This window comes from Monodelphis domestica, chromosome 1 (assembly GCF_027887165.1).
Source record: "Monodelphis domestica isolate mMonDom1 chromosome 1, mMonDom1.pri, whole genome shotgun sequence".
Lineage (NCBI taxonomy): Eukaryota > Metazoa > Chordata > Mammalia > Didelphimorphia > Didelphidae > Monodelphis > Monodelphis domestica.
Window position 1 is genome coordinate 550,256,207 of NC_077227.1, and position 21,668 is coordinate 550,277,874.

The 21,668-nt window shown below is 35.7% G+C and overlaps 1 protein-coding gene and 1 long non-coding RNA gene across 27 annotated transcripts in view; one reads left to right on the forward strand and one right to left on the reverse strand.

Annotated features, from left to right (window-relative positions):
* Positions 1 to 12,373, reverse strand: part of LOC130456521 (uncharacterized) — a 47,058-nt gene extending 34,685 nt beyond the window's left edge. Inside the window, exon 1 of the long non-coding RNA XR_008915519.1 lies at positions 12,001 to 12,373. This is a non-coding gene — a long non-coding RNA (uncharacterized LOC130456521). The remainder of the gene's footprint in view (positions 1 to 12,000) is intronic.
* Positions 1 to 21,668, forward strand: part of MYT1L (myelin transcription factor 1 like) — a 730,943-nt gene that overhangs the window by 120,575 nt on the left and 588,700 nt on the right. The window lies entirely within an intron of this gene.

Consider the following 21,668-nt stretch of genomic DNA (forward strand, 5'->3'; position numbering starts at 1 on the left):
GAATAATGTGAAGATTCAGCATTGCTGCCACTCTAATCAGAGGTATATTTGGAATTCAGTTAAGGAGAAAATCAAATCTCTATGGACCTCATTCTATCCTTGTGAAAAATGGGTCTTCTAAATTGATGAACCCTAATATTCCATCTAGCTTTAACATGCTCTGTCATCATTGAAAAATACTCAACTATTAGTTCAAATGCAAAAATATGCTAGTTACTTCTTCAATTATACAAATATATAGGCTTCTACTGTATGAAGAAAAGGGGAGAGTTACAGGCATGCCTAAAATAGAGCAAATATGAACCATAAATGTTTTAATACTAAGTTCTAGTTCCTCTCAACTTACATATCACTACCTAAGTAGAACCTTTTCAAATTTATATTCTTTGTAGTGTTCCTCACACCTACCTAAATTATTTTTCATTTAAATATGTAATATACATATAGGTGTACATACTTGTCATATATGTATATGTAAAATTTGATTATTAATATAAATCCATTGTCCTAAGTAGACCGTGAAATGCTTACTGGAAAAAAAGCATTTTATTTTTGTCTTTGTATGCTTAGTGTCTTCCATGATACTTGGTATGAAGTTAATACCTAACAAATGAGTGAATGATATATTAAATAAGTGCTTACTATGTACAAAACACTTTGCTAAACACTAGGATTACAAATGGAAAATTAAGAAATTCCTTGCAAGCCAATACATTGAATTTAATTTTAAAACAAAATATCAATATGATCTCCATAGCAATTATCATGTGAACTTTGAATTATTTCATTCTCTTTTGCTTTCTATGCACTATCTTCCATATAGATTAGAAATACTCTAAGGAGAGGGACCTGGTCTTATATGTCATTTCTCCCCAGGGTCTATTTTAGGCACAGGGATGAAGAAAGCAAGCTTTTATTAAGTGCCTACTATGTGCCAAGCAAAGATCTAATAATATATACAAATAGATTTCTATGCAAATATATACAACAGCCCTGGCCAGTAGGCATGATTATTATCAATGGAGAAAACTGAGATAGGCAGTGAGTCATTAAATGAATTACCTAGTGTCATGCAACTAATATTTGAGGTCAAATTTGAACTCAATTCTTTCTAACTCCAGATCCAGCCCTTTGTCTACTTTGTTACTACCAAACCCAGTTAGTTCACACTTTAAAATGTTCATTGCTCTTGACAAGGAGGATATTAATTTTTTTTCAAAGATCTTATATGTTAAAAGTATATCTTAAGTTTGATGCATGTAGAATTGGAAGAGGATATAAGAAAACCATTCTTTATCAATACCCTTTGAAGGAAAACTGAATGTTTATCCTGGAGACCTGGAGAAGATTTAGGGGAGGTCATGATAGTTGTTGAAGGAATGAAGCACTATTATGTGAAAAAGAGAGGAGGCTTTTTTGACTTAGCTCCAGAGGAAAGAAATGGGAGAAATGATTGAAAGTTACAATAGGCAAATTTCCATTGTGCAAGAGAACTGTCCCAAAGTTGAATGAGCTACTTTGAAAAGTAGTGAAATCTCATTCCTGAAATTCTTCACATAGAGTCTGAATGGATGGTTATTGTTATGAATTCTATAGAATAAATTCCTGTTCAGATACAGTTTGTATTCACCACCTGAGACCCAATACTTATTTGAGATTCTTTGATTTGTATTTGGGGTAGAGATTTGCCCTAAAAATGTAGTCGATTTTGTATTAATGTGGTGTTTAGTAATTTCATGGCCTTAATGAGGACAAATGATAGGAAAATAGTAAATAATAAAAGATGTCAATTCCAGCAGTCTTTTGTCATTTTGGATCTCAACTTATGTATCACGTTCTTAAGTTTTTAGCTTATTGATTCACTCTTTTGACTTGCTAGCTGATGTATTTATTCATTTACATTTCCTGGCTTTTTCTTTCTAAGTGAGCTCCCCATCCTTGCTTTTAATTGCATCCCCTTTCCCCTATGGTGTACTAGCACTGACAGCAGTATCAGTTGGTGACACTGGGCAACACCATTAGGGCAAGATTCCCCACTGTGTGACTCTCAGGCTTGACTATTATCCTGGAATCTCATATGCTGACTCAGGTAAAAGTTGACACACTTAAGAAGGTTCTGTAACACCTGTCTCAGCTCCTCGGAGGAAAGTCATTATACGTAATTCTAGCATACTTCCCTGTCAATTAATATATACCTGTTTGGTAGCTATTGCTAGAAAGGGATGGGTTGTGAAATAAAGGCCAGATCCACCAGCTTCATTGGAAGCTAAACTCTTCTAAATTATTTAATGGCTTACCTGGAAAATCTCTCTCTCTCTCTCTCTCTCTCTCTCTCTCTCTCTCTCTCTCTCTCTCTCTCTCTCTCTCTCTCTCTCTCTCTCTCTCTCTCTCTCTCTCTCTCTCTTCCCCCTCTGTCTGTTTCTCTGTCACTCCTTCCCTCCCACCTTTCTTTTAGAAATAACATATAGCACTAGTGATTTCATTTTTATATGTTCCTCTTTTATGAGTAAGATATAAAATTTTGCAGTAGGAATCATTCATGAGCAAAATAGAAAGAGAAAGACTTTAAGTTAAAGTCTGGGAATTTCTTTATAATTGTAAAAAAATCCTTCCTGAACCACTTTTTCCCATTGGTTATGTGGCTAACTATTTGGAAAATGTCTAGTGACTGAGAAGAACACCTGCTGAGACCACTGGTGAGATGGAGAAAAAAGAAAAGGAAGGATTTTGGGAAAGAGATAGAAGGGGAACATAAGAGAAATAAGGCTGCTACAATATCCTTGTCAGATATGTATGAGGAAAATGTGAAGGAACTGATGTTTTCTTCTGACTCTTAGGAAACATCAAAGGTAAAAACATGGTATAATTAAAAAATAACTGTCAAAAGAGCTGGTATGGAGTTCTTCTTTTGGCTTTTTCTAGTTGAGTGACCAGGACCAGTCACTTTAACCCCTCTGAGTCTTATTTTCTCATCTAAAAGAAACCAGTTCTTTAACACTTGCATTATCTAAATCACAGAGCTCAAATCAAAAAACATTTATTAAACATTTACTTGATGAAAGGCACTCCACTAGGCAATAATGAAAATTCTTGCCATAAAGGACCTTTTATTTTATTGCAACAGATCTCTGTGAAGAAGAAATTTGGCAAATCTCAAAGTATTAAAAAATTAAACATAAAGAAGTACAATCCTAGGTTTTTATCTTGGGAATCCTTCTACATCTTAATATCTTGACCCCTACTTATCAAAAGGCTCCGAACACATTGCTCTGAAGTATAAGTGCATATAGGGATGGGGAAACACATAAGGAGACCAAGCATTATATTGGCAAAAGGAACTGTGAATGTTTAGCCTATCGAATAACAGATATACCTCTTTCAAAACTAGAAATGTGGATTTAAAAGTCCTGATCAAAGTATAGGATATGTCTATTTATATACCTGAATGAAGAATTTTTAAAAATCAATTTCCTTGGTCATAGCTTTGCTTGTTCCTCTCTTGAGGGATGTAGCGTGTGTGGCATGGCATGAGAGAAAGAGCAATGGCTCTGGGGTCAAAGAAGCTGGGATTAAATCTAACATTTGATGCTTCTCTACATTTAAACTCCTTGGTTCTCAGTTCTTAAATGTCAAATGAAAGGGTTGAGCTGGATAGCCTCTAAGGTCTTGATCAGTAGCCATACATATTCTTTCTATATTCTCTTTGACAGAAACTAAATCTACCAAAGAAGTATTTGTTTGATGCATTATGTAGAAGCTCTCTTAGAGCTCAAATTCTAGGCAGGACATAAGTAAGGTGTGTACACAGGCTCTAGCATGGCCAGACTGTGTTGTTTGGTACTGACCAGCAAAAACATAAACTCTCTGATTTTATAGAAGCCATCATATAGATGTAGGTGTAGAAGCCAGCCCTAGAAAGTTCCTCTTAATGTCTGCCTGTCACAACCCTTCTGTTTTATTAAGGCTCCAACTTGGTGCTCCCATCTCCTACACACCTCTTCCTTCATCTCCCCTTCTCACAGAGCTATAAGCATTTAACCAAAAACTCGGTAACTGATTGGTTGATTTTGTCTTCTTTGTGTATTTCTAGAACTCTCTATCCCACCTTTCTTTTGCTCTTATTGTTGTTATTCAGCCATTTCCAACTCTTTGTGCCATGAAGTTTTCTTAGCAAGGGTCCTGGAGGTTTATCATTTCTTTCTCTAACCAGATCAGTGGATCAGTGGTTCTCTAGTAGATCCAGGTAATCAAAGATTAAGTGACTTGCCCAAAGTCACACAGCTAGGAAGTCTTTTAAGTTGGATTTGAACTCCTGTCTTCATGACTTCACACCCAGTGCTCTTAACCACTGAGCCACAGCTACCTTTATGGTATGTATCTGTGAATTCATTCCTCCAAGAATAATATAAATTCTTTGAGGGAAGGAACCATTTGGTTTAGATTTGTATATCCTGAAAGGTCAGAATTGTATCTGGAAGACAATAGAACTGAATAAATATTTGTTGGATTATGTATTTAAATTATTGAATGGCAAAGTTGATGTGCAAGTTACCAGGTAATAATCAATCAGAAGGTAACTTATTCACTGCCAGTTCTGATTAAGGCCCTATGTCAAGCACTATGGAGAACGTAAAGAACCGATCTTTTCTCTCAATATATGTAAAACATAGTTATAAGCTAGAACATACACACAATTTAAGATATTGGAGTCACTATGATCTCAAATGGGCTGTGAAAAGGCTTTATGGAAGAAGTCAGGAAAAACTGAAGAGTAGCATCAGGGTTAATTTAATTGGGCAAAAAATATTCTAGGTGCAGGATGATGAAATGAGAAGGGGAAAATGCAAGCCCTGTTAAAAGGATACTAATTGGATCTGAGACTTTATATAGAAAAACAATTGGAGAAAAATCTAAAACGTTTACATTGAAGTAAAGTTACAAAGGACACAAGTTTTCAAAATCAATGGAGCTTCCATTTTAAAATTAACTGTGGATGAAACTTGAATTGGGTTTCTTGGATGAAAACAAATATTTGGAACACCTAAGAAAAATCACTTTGTAACCCTTTAAGCAGAGATAAAATTAAGTTTGTCCAATTCAAGGAAATTTAATAAGTATGCATTAAAATTTTATTCTATGGAGACAGCTAGGTAGTACAATAAATAGAGTGCTAGGCCTGAAGATGAGAGTTCCTAGGTTTAAATCTGGTCCCAAACACTTCCTAGATGTAAGCTTCTAGATGTAAGGCAAGTCATTTAACCTCAGTTACCTAACCCTTACTGCTTTTCTGCTTTGGAATTGATACTTCACATCAATTCTACAACAGAAAGTAAGAGTTAAAAAATTATATACTATATGCATAGGGCTGTAATTAGTTATGCGGATACAAAGTTCCTGCCTTCAAGAAGCTTACATTCTACTATGGGTATAAAACATAAAACAAATGAGTGTTTATATGATAATTGAATTAAATAATTAGTCATAAAGAAAATTTGTATAGAAAGACATTCTGAAAGTGAGTCTATTATTCACTTTAGAATTCCATATACAATTAACCAGAAAGTCACATTCACTAATTGAGGTACTAACAACTTCTATGTGTATGTAGGTAAAATTATAAACCTTGAAGTGCTTTATAAATGTTACATTTATTATCTATAGAAAAGAAAATTGCTGGCTGATATTTCTCTAGATCCCTTTTTGATTGAAATCCCATGTTCATACATAATGGGCATTTGGAAAGATTTTGCAAGGTTTTTCTTTTGCTTTTGTTTTTGTTTGTTTGCTTGTTTGAGTTGAGCTAACATACATCTTAAAGTGTCTAAAATCCTACTGAGAAGTAATTCACTAGATCAATTTGGGATACATTTTGGGTCTTCATGAACAAATTATGAATAAACAGAAGATTTTATTTTAACAAACAGTAGCCGGTGAGAAATAACATACACATTTCTATTTTTAATTAAATTAAATTTTCTTAAATGAAGATTTATCTTCTCTCCATCCCACCTCCTACCACCCTCCTATTGAGAAAGCAAGAGAAACAATATCCCTTGTTGTACACATAATATTCCCATTTCTAAGATAAAAATTCTCTTTTTAACCTGCTGCCCAGGCTTTTGATTTTAAAAACATTTCATTTATGTCTTCAACTATCTAACTGTCCATCTGGGCTTTGCCACTTGCCTTATATGTGACTTTGGGCAAATCACTCAGCTAGTAGTGTGCTAAAGTTTCTTCCCATGTAAATATGGGTTAGATGATTTCTCATGTAAATTCCAGGTCTTAAATTATAAGATCATATTATTTATTCATTCAACAAACTGTAAATGAGCATTTATTATCAGCTTGTAACAAGTTCTGAGGATACAAAGAAAGGCAAACATGATCTCTGTCATTTATGAACCATCATTTTGATAGAGGATATAACATGAGTTATGTACAACATGGTAAATATAGTATAAAAGGAAATTTGCAGTTGGGAAGAGATGAAGTGGAGATGATTTCTTTCAAAAGGGAGGTCTTGTGCTAAGTCTTGAAATAATCCAGGGAAGCCAGGAGAAGTTGAGGAAGGGGAGCATTCCAAGCATGAGTGATAGCTAGTGAAAATGAATGAAATTGGGGGATGAATTTTCTTGGGAGAGAAACAGCAAGAAGGCCAGTATATCTGAATGTTAGACTATTTAAAAGGGAGTAAAACCTCAGTGGTTGGAAAGATAATGGTATTTTTACAGTAATAAGAAAGTTCTCAAGAGGGGAGGGAATTAGGGAAAAGAGTTCTGTTTTGGATATTTTGAGATAAAGTTGTCTACTGAAAATTCAGTTCAAGATATCCAATAGGCATTTGGTGATGCTAGCCTGGAAGTGAGGGTTTGTAAATAGATTTGAGAGTCATCTGCAAAGTGATAATTATTGAATCCACAGGAGTTGATGATATCACCCAGCACATTAGTATAAAGAGAGAAGACAAGAAAGCCAAGTCCCAATCCTCAGGGTATAGTCACAGTTTCTGTGTATGACTAGTTCAAGATCCAGCCAAGGAAATTGTGAAGGGCTAGTCAAGCAGGTAGGAAGAAAGTGAAATATTTATTTTTACAAGCATGAGCAGAACAGCAATCTAGATGCTAGAGGAAATATAAAATGCACATAAGGCACAGGCTTTGTCTTCCTGGAGCTCAGCTTAGTGTAGGGATAACATAAAAACATAAATAAATATACAAGTTCATGTATTAACAGAATGAGAAAGGCACAACTCAAAGCGCTAGATGAGATCCAAGAGGGGAGGGCATTTCCTACTGGTGTGAGAGGGTAGACGTGGAGTGAGGAGGTTAGGGTCAGAGATGTCATGAAAGAGGTAGCATTTGAGTTATGTTCTACAGTTGCTGTTGTTGTTCATTCATTTCAACCATGTCCGATTCTTTGTAACAGTATTTGGAATTTTCTTGGCAGAGATAATGGAATGGTTTGTCATTTCCATCTGTAGCTAATTTTACAGATAAGGAATTGAGACAAAAAAGGGTTAAGTGACTAGCCCAGGATCACACACACAAGTAGCTAGTAAGTTTCTGAGGCCAGATTTAAACTGAAGAAAATGAGGAAGACATAATTTGAGATGAATATGTCTATATATACACATCTCTATCTCTGTCTCTTTCTACAAACCCATAGCAATGGAAAAGGGTGCAAATCCTGAATGTAAAACTTTACACAGAATAGATCCCCAATGAGATTTGCCAATTACATTGGATTAACAATGGAGGTGTGAGGAAAGGGCAAAAAGTCCCATCTCAAATACCAAGTGAAGGAAGTTGTTTCACAGCTTGAGTGATTTCCTCCCTCCTTCTACTTCATCTTTTCTAAATAAGACTCTACCCCCATCAGAACATCTCTTTAGTTCTCAGTTGCAACATGCAGAATTTGTCATTTCAATTCAGGTTTTCTGCCTTTCCCTTATTCTCCTACCTCCCTGGTCCCCACCTGCATCAGTCTGAATATTTAATGGAAAAAAATAGGAAGAATAAATATTTGAGACAAAGCATTTCTTTGGGTAGACCTGTTGCCAAGTTAGAAAGAAGTCATCTATCTCATATTATTGTTCTCTCAACCCCTGTGTGATGTCACTAGTTGGAAGGTGACTTGTTTAATCACCACCACACAAAACCTTAAGCCTCTGGGTGCAGGTAAGTGTAATCTCAGGAAATATTCTCTGTCCTCTGCACCCTATGACAAGAACAGTATGCATACACAGTAAGGCATTTTTATTAAATGCATAAGACAACATGGCAGTCTCTGGTTTTAAAAGAAGTTGCCAAGGGAAATGTTCATTTTCCCTTCATTGCAAGCCCTTTCTGTTCATCTTTAGTTAGTCCCCTTTGTCCTCTGACAAAGTGAGCCCACTTGGACCTCTTTTCATCTGTAGAGAATGCCTAACTGGAGTCTATTTTTATAAACAAAGAGGGGATTGAAAGAAAAAGTCCCCTAGGAACAAATAAATTAACTTTCATCAATCAAAATAATACACCTTTCCAGGCTTTGTTCAAAGTTATTTAATACCCTTGAGCTCAAAAAGTTATCAGTGTTAACATTTAGGGACTGTAGGATGCTTTATTACCACTTATTAATTAATACTTCACAATTGTGGACCATCTTTCATTACCGAAAATGCCACCAGTAATGGTAGGTATTGTGTGGAATTAATAGCTGTTTTATGCTAAATTCACTCCCCCTCCCCCAGCATATACCCATACTCTTTTCTGCCTGACTTCCTGCCAATAACAGTCATAATAACATTTACATAGCATTTTTGCAAAGGCTGCAAATAAATTATCTCATTTGATGCTCACAACGGCACTTTGAAGTAGATAGAGCAGGTATTATTTTCCCCATTCTACTGGCAAGGAAATTGAGCCTCAAAGAGTAATGTATTATAACAATGGAAAGTTATATTAGGTTCAGGTTTGGAAGGTCTTTGCACATTAAACAGAGAAGTTTACATTTGTTTATAGAAGTGAGAAACAGCCAGTGGAGCTTGTTCAATGGAGTAATGTGTACCGTCACACTTGCGCTTCAGGAAAATTACTTTGGCAACTTTTAATCATTCCTTAGTACTACCTAAATTCATTCAGATGAGGCTGTGGAGATTACTTGTCCTAGACCTACGCTAGTCATAGGCTGTTTGTGTTGTGGTTATGCCAGTATCTTAGCTGCTCAGAATCCCCAAACAATCCATGGTTAATTTTACCAATGTTTATTACTTATAGAGAAAACTATCTTATATGTGATGGCCAAGGATTAGAAGATGAAAAGGCTCCTTCCTCAACCCATTTCTCCAGCAAAAAGAAAAGGTTCTAAATCTGTGTTTCAGACTTTAAGCCTCTAAATTAGTTCTTGTTCCATGAACTAGTGTATGTATGTGAGGGTACTTGTGGAAGGCAAGGAAGAGAAAGACAGACAGACAGAGATATAGAAGGAGGGAGAGATTATTATATTTGAATAAAATGTGTTTCTTTTTAATCCTACATATTTTATTGTTTGCTTATAAAATATTGTTTTGAGAAGGACTTAACCAATCAGGAAAAAGACTCTCTGATATGTAAAAAGGGCAGATTCTCTTCTCTAAAGCCTTCAACATGAATGTCAAGATTATAAAATTCTGGGTGTTTGATGAGTAAATGAGTAAAATGAATTACCCCTATATGAATTTGGAAGTTTTAGACTTTGAGAGGTGGGTTGTAAAGACTGGTAATGTCCCAATGATACACCTCACTCACTACATGTCAGTCCTGCTTACTTCCAAAAATTCTAGCTTTTTTAAAGATTTTTAGTACTACTTTCTGAGTTTACTTACCACAGTTCTTAAGTTCCATGTAGGCAATTTGTCCACATGTAGGCAGTTAGAAATACTTCTTTCTGAAGTTCTCTGGGATGGTATGAGTGCTTTGGATGCTCCTAGTCTGGGTTACCAAAGTTTATATTCTGAGCAGAAGATATCCATCCCTGTGTGGTACCCCATTTCACATTTGCCCTTCCACATAAGAGACAACAGCTCTTTTAAAACCTTCATTTCTCTTGGGGAGTCATTCAATTACCCTTTGTGTCTATCAAGCAAGCCACATAATAAGTACAGCAGGAAACTCTGATCCTTATTCAGTATATGGGAGAGGGACATAGAGGGGATACAGGAAAATGCTTTTGCTGTATCTTTGATATCCTGCTTCCATCATTGTGGTACTTGCACCTAAAAACTTGCCAACCATTTCAAGTGTAATATAAATTAAAAAAAAAAACAACAAGAAAACTTATAGGAGAGGAAACTCCTCCAGACCCTCACTCGGGACCATCTAAGAAGATATTTTTGACTCTGTCTCCTTAAAGTAGGATAGTATATGTAATTTAGATTCATGAGAGACTTCTGCAAAGCCCAGAAATCTTTTCTATATATACTGAAAGTTTAGGGTCATAAATAGGAACAGGTTATCCAAATTCAATTTGAAAGCCTAATCTCCAGACTCCTATGAGTATTGTAATATATTCTCTGGATTTAATTGCCTTTCAGGTGTGTCTGAAATTTAGTCAATAAAAAAATGAAGTGTCAGTAGGTATTGCCAATCTTGCCCCATAGCCTTACAATGGAAAAAAGTAGTAAATGAGGCTGTTTCTCCCTCCCCATTCCTGCCAACATGGCAACATTTCTTTTCCCACTAGAAGCCAATTTGAGAATTACCAACTTTTCGTGGTAATTTTTTCATGGTAATCTTTTTCATAGTTTTCTGTGTAGTATTTAAGATGTTAGAAGAATATGACAGCATCACTTCTGCCAAACCTCTGATAAACTGATTCCATTATGAAAATTACATCCTGTATTCTTGTATTTTCTGCCTTCCCCTTAAATCCTCTTCATTCAAGTGTCTGAGGCCAGATTTGAATTCAGGATGATGAGCCTTCCTGATTCCAAGCCCTGCACTGTATCTAATGTGCTAATTAACTACCTCTCTGAGTGAAAAAAAATTGATTATTTCACATAAGAGGTCTTCAATTTCCATATGTTTCATCATAATAGTTTTCTAGTTTTCTACCTCCCCTAGTACTTTTATTATTTTGAGTATTTTATTTTTATTTTATATATAATAACAGAATATAATATGTAACATAACACTAATATAATATATATGTGTATATATGTACATGTTGGCTATAAATATATAATAAATTATAATATATTCTTATCCAAGAGAAAATAATTATCACATTAGTTATGTTAAAAAATTGTATCATTCTTATTTTTTACCCTTCTCATCCTTTCCCCCTACTTTAGCAGGTAGGTTATGTGATATAGATTGTATATATGTTATCATTATATATTTCCCTGTTTGTCATGTTCTGAAACAAAATATAATATATATTGCTTACACTAGAAAAATTCAAAGAGGAAATACAGTGAAGAATATGTTTTAAGTTGCATTATGACTTTTCCTTTGAAGTAGTCCTGTATCCTTGCCTTGTTAATAGTGGTTAACTCATTTACAGGTGATCATCTTAAATTATTTTTCTTATTGTGTACAACATTCTCCTGCTTCTGCTCACTTCACTTTGTATCACTTCAGATACGTCTTTCCAGGTACATTTAGAAATAATATTCATTGGACAAATTTTACTTTCATACAAGATTTTCCAAACTTATTCTTTGTCCATTGTGGGAGTACATGTGGATTGGAAGTGGGCAAGAGTCCTCTTAGAGTTCATTGGGCAAGCACTGGATCCTGTTCTAAAAGATTGTTTGACTTTAGTATCACATCACTTTGGGCCTCAGTATGAACCATTCCTTTTGGGGAGAGAGGACAAATAATGGAGTGACTGGGGTAATAATGTATCAGTGTTGATGATGTTGGACCACCTCAAACATCTTTTAGTTTATAGTTTGTCATTCCCTAGAAGCAGTTGTTTGAACTTTTAATAAGAATTAATGCAGATACCACTAAGTAAGTGAAGTGATAGACTTACATATGAGATCCAAGCTCAAGAATCCTATTCCACATGAATGCCAGTTCCCTGCATTTGTATAATGCTCAAAGTACTTTCTTCACAATGATTCTGTGAGGGAGACAACACAAGTGGTATTACTTCCTTTTACTGATGAGAAACCAAGGTTCATGAAGATTAAATGGATTGCCCAATGTTACATATATAAAGAACCCAGGTCTTCTGTCTTCAAATCCAGTGCATTTCCCATGATTTCTGTTTTAACTATCTTGGCAATTTGGTGACTATGGTGTCTGTAACTATGATGGAGTTGTTTTTACACACTTCGTACTTCTTCAGGGTAGAACAAATCCATGAATATAGATTCATGCTTAAAGGAGCCCTAAAATGAGATTCCTAAAATTACAATTCCACAATATCATCCCCTTCCTTGAATAATTCCACTATTATAGCTTCATTCCTTTATATCTGCAAGACTTTTTTTAAGTTATCACTGAATAGTTTATCTGTTAATATTTTAGCAGTGATTCTTGGGTACAAAAAAAAGGGCCATAGAATAGAAACTTGAAAGTAGAAGAAGACCTAGATGAATAGAGAAGAGAGAAAAATCACTAATAAAATTTAGGGAAGGGATCCTTATAGGGGAAGAAGGTACCAAAGAAAATCAGCCATATTCCCAACATTGACCTTTTATCACTTTTTATTCCTTTTGGCATTTTCCTTTTACACAAAATATAGATACTTTAAAAGTGATAATTAACTGTATGGTTGAAGGATTTTAATACTCTAATGAACCCAGTGTATTGGGCAGTGTGGTGACAAAGAAAAATTCAGGTTCTAATGGGTCTGAGTGAAGAATATGTATCTGCTATGATGACATCTCAGTTATTCCCAAAGTCTCTAGGGGCAGCTAGGTGATACACTGAATAGAACACTGAACTTGGAGTCAGGAAGACCTAAGCTCAAATCTGACCTCAGATGCTTATTAAATGTGTGACTTTGGTCAAGTTACTTAAACTCTGTTTGCCTCATTATCCTTATCTATGAAGTGAGGATAATAAATGTACCTATTGTAGTGGCAAAACATTGGAAATTTAGGGGATTTCTATCAATTGAGGAATGGCTGAACAAATTTCAATATATGATGGTGATGGAAAACTATTGTTCTATTAGAAATGATGAACAGGATGATTTCAGAAAGAGCTGGAAAAACTTACATGAACTGATGCAGAGTGAAATAAGCAGAACCAAGAGACATTATACACAGTAACAGATATTGTGTAATGATCAACTGTGATTAGCTACTTTCAGCAATACAATGATTCAGGAAAATTCTGAGGGACTTGGGACAAGGAATGCTATTCAGAGAAAGAACTGTTGGAGTCAAACTGCTTATGAAAGCATACAATTTTCACTTGTTTATTTGGGTACTTGTTTTGGGGGGATTTGGCTTTAAAAGATTATTCACTTACAAAAATGAACAATATGGAAATAAGTTTTGCATGATAATAAATGCATAACCCAGATCGAATTGCTTGCAGCTCTGGGAGGGAGGAAGAAAGACAATTTAGATCATATAATTTCAGAAAACTCATGTGGAAATTTGTTATTAAGTGTAATTAGTAAATAAATAAATAGAATAAGAAAAAAATGATACCTATCTCACAGGGTTGTCATGTGGGTCAAATGAAATAATAATTATAAAGCACTTAAAAGTTCCTGGCACATAGTAAGTGCTATATAAATGTTAGGTTTAGAGTGTGTCAGATTTATAGGTGATCAGAACAATATAGGCACAGAAGGCTGTACCACAGGTCAGGAAAAAATAATCTGTATTTGCAGATTTTGTGTTTCTTTTGAACTACTGTAATCTGCTTTGTATATATCTTTGACTATATATTTATCTATATGTGTGTATATAAATCATGAGTTGGGTTGATTCAATAGTCTATGAGTTGATGCCCTAGCTTTCTGAGTCCAACTCTAACTCTTTTCTACTTAGCTAAGCCAAAGATAAGAACCACCATACAAGTTATCCCACCAGTACATAAACTTGAAGTAGATGCTGCAGTCTGGAAGTGCAATGCGCTGTAATTAAAGAGGAGAAAGGAAACAACTGGATAACAATTGGGTGCGGTGGAAAGAGCTTGGAATAATGGACCCTCAGCTAGAATCCTAACTGTCACTTATGCTACATCTGTAATGAGGGCAAAATATGTAAATCTTCCATCATTGCTATATGTATGTAAAAGAGATAACATCTAGATCACTGAAGAATCAAGATTCCAAGGGACCTAAAGGACCATGAAGATATGGTGAATATAAATAGGCTGCGATTTATTATCAACAATGATTTTCACATGAGGAGTGGAATAAGACATCAAGTACATATAAGATGAAAAAAGGTTATTCATGTAGCAAGAGCAATGGCTAATAATAGGATAGCTGGGAACAGAATCAGAGTTTAGTCTTACACATTAAAAAGGGAATCTCCAAAATAACACACCCAATGAAGGGTCATGTAAGCTCATCTGGAAGATGTACGAAGAGGGGAACAAACTGAGAAGCCCATGCTACTTTTGGATAGCTCCAGTTATTGGGGCATTTTTCCTGAATTTGAGCCTAAATGTTCTTCTTTTCAATTCTCACTCATTGTTCCAGGTGCATCACTCTGGGATCAGATGAATGTAGTCTAATATTTACATGTTAACACTCCAGATACACAGTTATCATATACCATTTGAGTCATCTAATAGTCTGGCTAAACATACACATTTAATTCAATTGATTTTCATAAGACATGGATTCAAGACCCCTTATCACCCTGGCTACCTTCCTCTTGACTCTTTGTAATTTATAAACTGCCATTTTTAAACTGTGACGCCTAAAACTGAACACAAAACTCCAAATATGATCTGATTAGAGCAAAGTGCTTTGGTACTATCACCTCTCTATTCATATTAAAGCTTTGCTTTTCTCAATGCAGTGGAAGACTGAATTAGCTTTTTCTGCTGATTTATTTTGAGCTTGCAGTTTACTAAAACATCTAGTTCATTTTCAGAAATTTTTCAGTACAATATGCTACCTTGTCAAAATCTTTTTGGATTTTGACTCTGCCATCCACTGCTTTAGCTGTCCTTCTCAGCTTTGCAACATCTGCAAAGTTGATGAGCATATCTCCTATACAATTATCATCTAAATCATTGCTAAAAATATTTAAAAACACAGGAACAAGTAAATAGTCCTGGGATATTCCATTGCAGACTTCCTGCCATGTTGACATTGTATCATTAGTAATTTTTCTTTTAGTCTGCCCAAGATCTTGACCCAGTAGTTGGGAATAAATAAATAAATAAATGTTTGTTGATTGATTGATCCTACCAATTCTGAACCCTTGTTTTATTATCTAATTAACCTCTCCATCTTCTCCAGAATAATTTTATGAAGTATTTTATCAAAAAGCTTCACTATAATCCAGGTCAATTATATTCAAAATATTTCCCTTATTTAGTATTTTCATAATTGTATCAAAAAAGGAAATACAGCTATACTTGTATGAACTATTCTTGATATAGTTTTGGTGGTTTGTAATCATTATAGTTAGTCCCCAATCATCTCCTTAATGATCCCCTCTAAAATTTCCCAAGAATTTAAGTCAAGTTCACTGTGCTATAGTTTGCAAACTCTGTTCTGATCACTCTTCTGAAAATCAAGACATTTATTCTTCTCCAATCTTATGTTTGCTCTCCTATTTCCCATTATTTTCTAAATAGCACTAATGGTTATTTTAAGTACCTCTTCTGGTTCCTTCAGGAATTTATGTAGTTCACCTGGACCACAGTGACTTGAACTCATCAAGGGAAGCTTTGTGACTTCTTATGCTCTCTTTACTCATATTGAGAAGCAACTCCTTGTTAGACATTTTTGTTCTGTTATTTCCTGTACAAAACTCATTCCAATAGCATTGTCAGTGCATTGAGCACACTGTGAAGAATGTGTAAAAGAATTCCATAGAATGAAAAGGCATAAAATGAAAGAACTGTCACCTGCTCTGATGTTGGGAATGTTGCAAAGTATCAAAATATCAATTTATATCAATAAATAAGGTCCAAAATTTTCATGTTAAAACACCATTCATATTTATATTAATGTCATATCTAACATTTAAAAGCACCATATAACTATTATAATTATATAATAATTTAATATGTTCTTAAGGACTGTTCTCACCACCTTTATAACATTGATGATAGACCCATTATTGTCCTTATCTTTCAGATACAGAAGCTGAGGTTTTGTTAACTGATTTATCTGTGATCACACAGCTATTAAATTCCATATGGGAATTGAATCAAAGCCTAGCATGGTGCCTCCATGGCACACTGATGATCTGCGTTTACAACCAATTGCATGCATTTCTTTTCTTTCCTGCATAGCCATCGACCCTGCATACTCAACCTTTAACCCAATATATGTATATTTATGACAGTGTTGTGGAACCAATCTTGATCCAACAAAGAAGTTTATGAGGAAAACAATGAGTATTTCTTAGTCTGGATAATAGGCTTTGTTTCTGGACCCTTTTCTTGATGATGAGACTTTGGCACAGGCTTTTTATGCAAACTGTAAATTGCTTTCCTTCTCCCTACATCATGGAAAATCAAAGCAGTATATTGAAATTAGCAATTAACCCTTGTTCAGCCAGTAGACCTGAGTTTGAATCTTAGGTCTGTCACTAACTGTGTGCCTTCAGGCAAATCATTTCCCCTCTCTAAGCCTATTTTCTTCATATATATATAATGAAGGGGTTAGACTATATAATCTTTAAGGATTCTTTCACCTATAAATCCTGGTACCTTATGATGATGTAAGACATAAATCAATGTGAAGTTCTTTGAAATCTGGGAAAGAATCCTATTTTATACATTAGAAAAGAGAAATTATTTACTTTAAAGGACCATTGACCTATGATAAGAAAATCAGTTTAAGGTCATTTGGAAGTAAAGAACATCTTGGTTTAATTTTGTTTTGTAGAAATAAATGAATAAATGGTGATAATCACCTCAATTTTACATTTAGAATAGGGAATATAAAATGCATTCCATCAATGCCACATATTTTAAAACTTGATTTAGTTTTATACTATGGTCAGTCAGTTAATGGAGGGGGGTGGAGAGCAGAGAAAGGAAAGGAAAAAAAGAAAAGGAAAGACATGATAAAATATATGTATTGGTATATTCTGAAATATTAGTTATACATTATTTTGATTAAATGGTCTATTAGAAACATAACATTAAACATCAATTCAAACAACTATGCTTGACAATTTTTTACATTTTAATTAATATCAATATTTTTCCAGTCTTTAAGTCCCCATCATGATTCTTTGTCCATTAATTCTAATTTACTTTTTCTCATAATGATTTTAAGGAAGTACGTAGGCCATTTTTTTATTTCTTTTTTTTAGCTTCATTATTTTATGAAGGTCTTTCTCAGATTCCTCTGTGCTTCTCATAATTGCCTATATTAATTGAAATATAGTATCCTATTTTATTAATGTATAGTGCACAACTCTTTACCAAATCATAGATACTCTCCAAGGATAAACTTAACTAAAACAGAGGTGTTAAGCATGTTTTCCACAGACAACATTTTAGTTAACACTGATAAAAACAACAAAGCAGATTAAAATGTAAATTGGGAAATTTTTAAATAAACAAAAATACAATAGAAAATACAATAGATAATATTTAATATATGGCTTTCTAAGTCAATATTTGACCAGTAGGGATCTTTATGTATGGTTTAGAAACTCAATTTCTATTTGAACTTGACATCATTGGTCCAATCATTTTCTGTATAACACAGGCCACACTAACCCATGCTGCCTAGAAGGCCAGAGAGGTTCCATTTTACGTCTGCCTGAGGGATCTCTGGTTCTTTTAGAAGAATTAGAGGTCTAGGTTTTCTGCCATTGGCTCTCATCTCCACACAAGTGTACTTCCCCCTATCATAAGAGAATATTCTGTGCCTCAGTTCACTTAGCCACTAATAGATTAGCTTTTTTCCAGAACTATTAATTCAGAAGGCATAATCCCAAATATATAAATTTTCCCAGCATGTGGAAGGCCTTTCCCTGCCACCTCAATGTAAAAGCACTTTGTACCACCTCAATGTCTGGGAAGGGATGATGAGATTCGGTTCATAATTCAACTCAGTTTCCATAAAAAAGATATCCCCATGCCAAGGCCAGAACTCTCCCTCATAATCAAGTCCCAAGCTCCCTGATTTCTCAGGACCGCCATGTTCAGCTCACTGGCTGTCCCATCCTGCCTGTGTAATCCTGGCCCCAAGGAATACTGGCCTAAACTCCTGATCCTATGAGGATCACCTCCATCACCTGAAAATGAGGAGAACAAACAGCACAGAACAGAAACACCAACCTCTCGGGCCCCTCTTGGAGCCAGGTTAGAGGAGGAAGAACAGGAAAAGGAAAGGGTTTTTTTTTTCTCCCACTCTCACCCCTTTAGTTCATGGTGCCCATGCTGTGAGGAAGTTGGGATCTTTACCCATCTGGATACAACAGATTTAAGTCACCAGAAAAAAGAGAGTAGCAGAAAAGAACTTGGAAAGCAAAAGAACTGAAAGTGAAGTCTCAGTCTGGCCAGTTTTAAAGTCATAGAAAGGCAATCAAAGGAGGATGAAAAAGGGGCTGCTGGGTGGCTCAGTGGGTGGAATTCCATGTCTAAAGATAGGAAGTCTTGGGTTCAAAGATGGTCTCAGACTCTTCCTAGCTGTCACTTAACCCCCATTGTCCAGCCCTTACCACTCTTCTGCCTTGGAGCCAGTATATAGTATTGATTCTAAGATGGAAGGTAAGGGTGCTAATAAAAAGGGGGGGATTGAAAAAACCTCCATTTTAGATAATCTAGTCATGTTCCAAAGACCACTCAAGGGTGCTCCCATATTAGGAGAACCGAGCATGGCCACACCAACCCTAGTTAAACACACAAAGAGGAACCAGAGGCCCAGGTAGGATAGCCAAAAACTAGCAGAACTTTTAACTATTTAAAAGTGGTTCTCCTGATTCTCATCTTCAATAATCTTTCCTCTGATATGACCAGGATTGTCATTAACCAAGTACCTTACTTTTCTTACATGTAAAAAAGGGCACTAAGTTACCTGGAAGAGATATTGATGAAGATAAGTACAAGATTATTAGTGATCCCTTTTGACAGAAACATTTTATGGGATGAAACAATTCCAAAAACAAATAACATTAGTAACCTCACCATTTAATTACATTTTAAAGCTTATGAAAAGTTTTATCTCACAACAAACCTGTGAGGCATGTCGGAAATAAGTATGATTATCATCAGCATTCCTCACAATTTAGAGATGAGAAACCTCCAATTCAGTGAAGTGACAATATTTATGTAAGGCCACGTGACTGTTAAATGGTAGAACTGGGTTTTTGGACCAGATTAAACTTGAAATGTTCCATTGCATCTTGCATTATGATTGCATCTTGCATTATGAACATAAATTCCTAGAAATGAAATATCAAAGAATACAGTTGTCCATTTGTAGGCAAAGTTTGTAAGTGGTCATTGCCTTATTATGTGTCTGGACAAATGGCATTTTTAGCATTTTTAGCATTTTCACCAATGTACCAACGATAAAACTGCCTCTTGGCCTTTCCTCAAGGCCTTAAGTATATCTATATTTTATTATAAAGCAGCCCCAAACCCTAATTGTAGCCCCACACTAAGGATATTAAATGGATATAAGCATATCCCATTCATGATCTCCCTTGTATCTCACAGCAATCCTGTGAGGTGGAGACAAAGTTCCTGGAGGACCAGGTCTGACTTCTTTGTCAGTCAGTCAATAAACATTTATTAAGGATCTACCGTATGTCAAAAACTGTGCTAATCACTGGGGACACAAAGAAAGCCAAAAGACAGTTCCTGATCCCTCACAATCTAATGAGGGAGATAACAGGCAAATCACCTTGTACAAACAAGTTATATACAAGTTAAATTGGGGATAATCAACAGAGGAAGGCACTAGCGGTAAAAAGAATCAGGAAAAGAGGGATTTTATTGGGGACTTGAAGAAAGCCGAGAATGACAAGAACTGGGGATTAGGAAAGAGATCATTATAGGCATGAAGCAACTGGGTGAACTGGAGTCAGGAAGACCTAAGTTCAAATCCCCCCCCCTCAAGTCACTTGACCTTATTTACCTCAGTTTCCATAAAATGAGCTGAAGAAAGAAATGGCAAACCATTCAAGCATCTTTGCCAAGAAATCCCCAACTGGGGTCCTAATGAGTCTGGCAGGACTGTACGGCATCAACATTCCAGGAATGGGGTACATGCCTGGAGTCAGGAGATGTGGTATCTTGTGTGAGGAACTACAAGAGGGTCATGTCGTTGGATGACAAAGTGCCTAGGGGTGAGCAAGATGGAAGAAGGCTGGAAAGGGTAGGAAGGGAGGCAGATGATGCAAAGCTTTTAATACTAAACCAAAGATTTTCTTTTTGATGATGGAGGTGATAGGGAGCTACTGGTGTTTAATGAATAGAGTAACATGGTAAGATCTTCACTTTAGAAAGATTAACTTGTAGGGTGGACAGGAGTGAGAAGAAACTTAAAGCAGAGAGATCAAAAAAGGCTACTGCAATAGCTTTATATGCCCAACCCCTAAAACAGTCACCTGCCACATAGCTGAAGTTTAATATTGCTTGTCAAGTTGAATTGAATCAAGGCAGCTAGGTGACTCAATGGATTGAGAATCAGCCCCAGAAATGAGAAGTCCTGGGTTCAAATGTGACCTCAGATAACTTCCTACCTGTGGGACCCTGGTCAAGTCACTTAACCCCCATCACCCAGCTCTTACTACTCTTCTACCTTGGAATCCAATACACAGTATTGATTCCAAGATAGAAGGTAAGGATTGTTTGTTTTTTTTTAATGGAATCAAATATTAATTTTATAGATGAGGAAATTGAGATTCTGCTATCTTTTCAACTGTCCAGAGTCCCTTAGTAAGTGTTGGCAGTGGATTTTGCACCCAAGCATCCTTGATCTAGATCTAAGCTTCTAAAACAAGCAGTTTTAGGGCCTTGAGGAATTTTCTTACCCTCACTGGCCCTAAGCTTCATCATCTATAAAATGAGAGGGTTGGGCACGATAGCCTTTAAGATCTCATGTCCTGTGTCTTGAAGGTGAACCACAATCCCAAAGAGGATCTCCTGTTCTTTCAGTGCATGGAGCATGTGACCTATGGACTTGGAATGCTTTACTCGAAATGTGGAAGAGTCTTAAAATGAAAAACAAAGTTTTGTGACAATCGGAATCAAATGATTTTTACAGCCGAGTCCTGTAATTTAGACACGTAGCTTTCTTCTTTGTTGTTTGCGGGGCCCACACGTACACCCACCTGCCTCCCCTCTTCCCAACCTTCTTCCCCACCCACCCAGAACATCTCCTGTCAACACTGGCACCATCATGTACACTCATCCTGGGAAGAGTCACCAGCAGTTTCGAGTTTTCCAAAGCAGAATTGTTCATGAGAGACGGTTTCCCTCCTTGTTCCTCTGCTGGCATTTACTTGAAGGCTGCGGTCGGGGAAGGCTCATTAAAATGAAGAAGTCATCCTAGTCATTGAAGGCATAAGCCAGAAG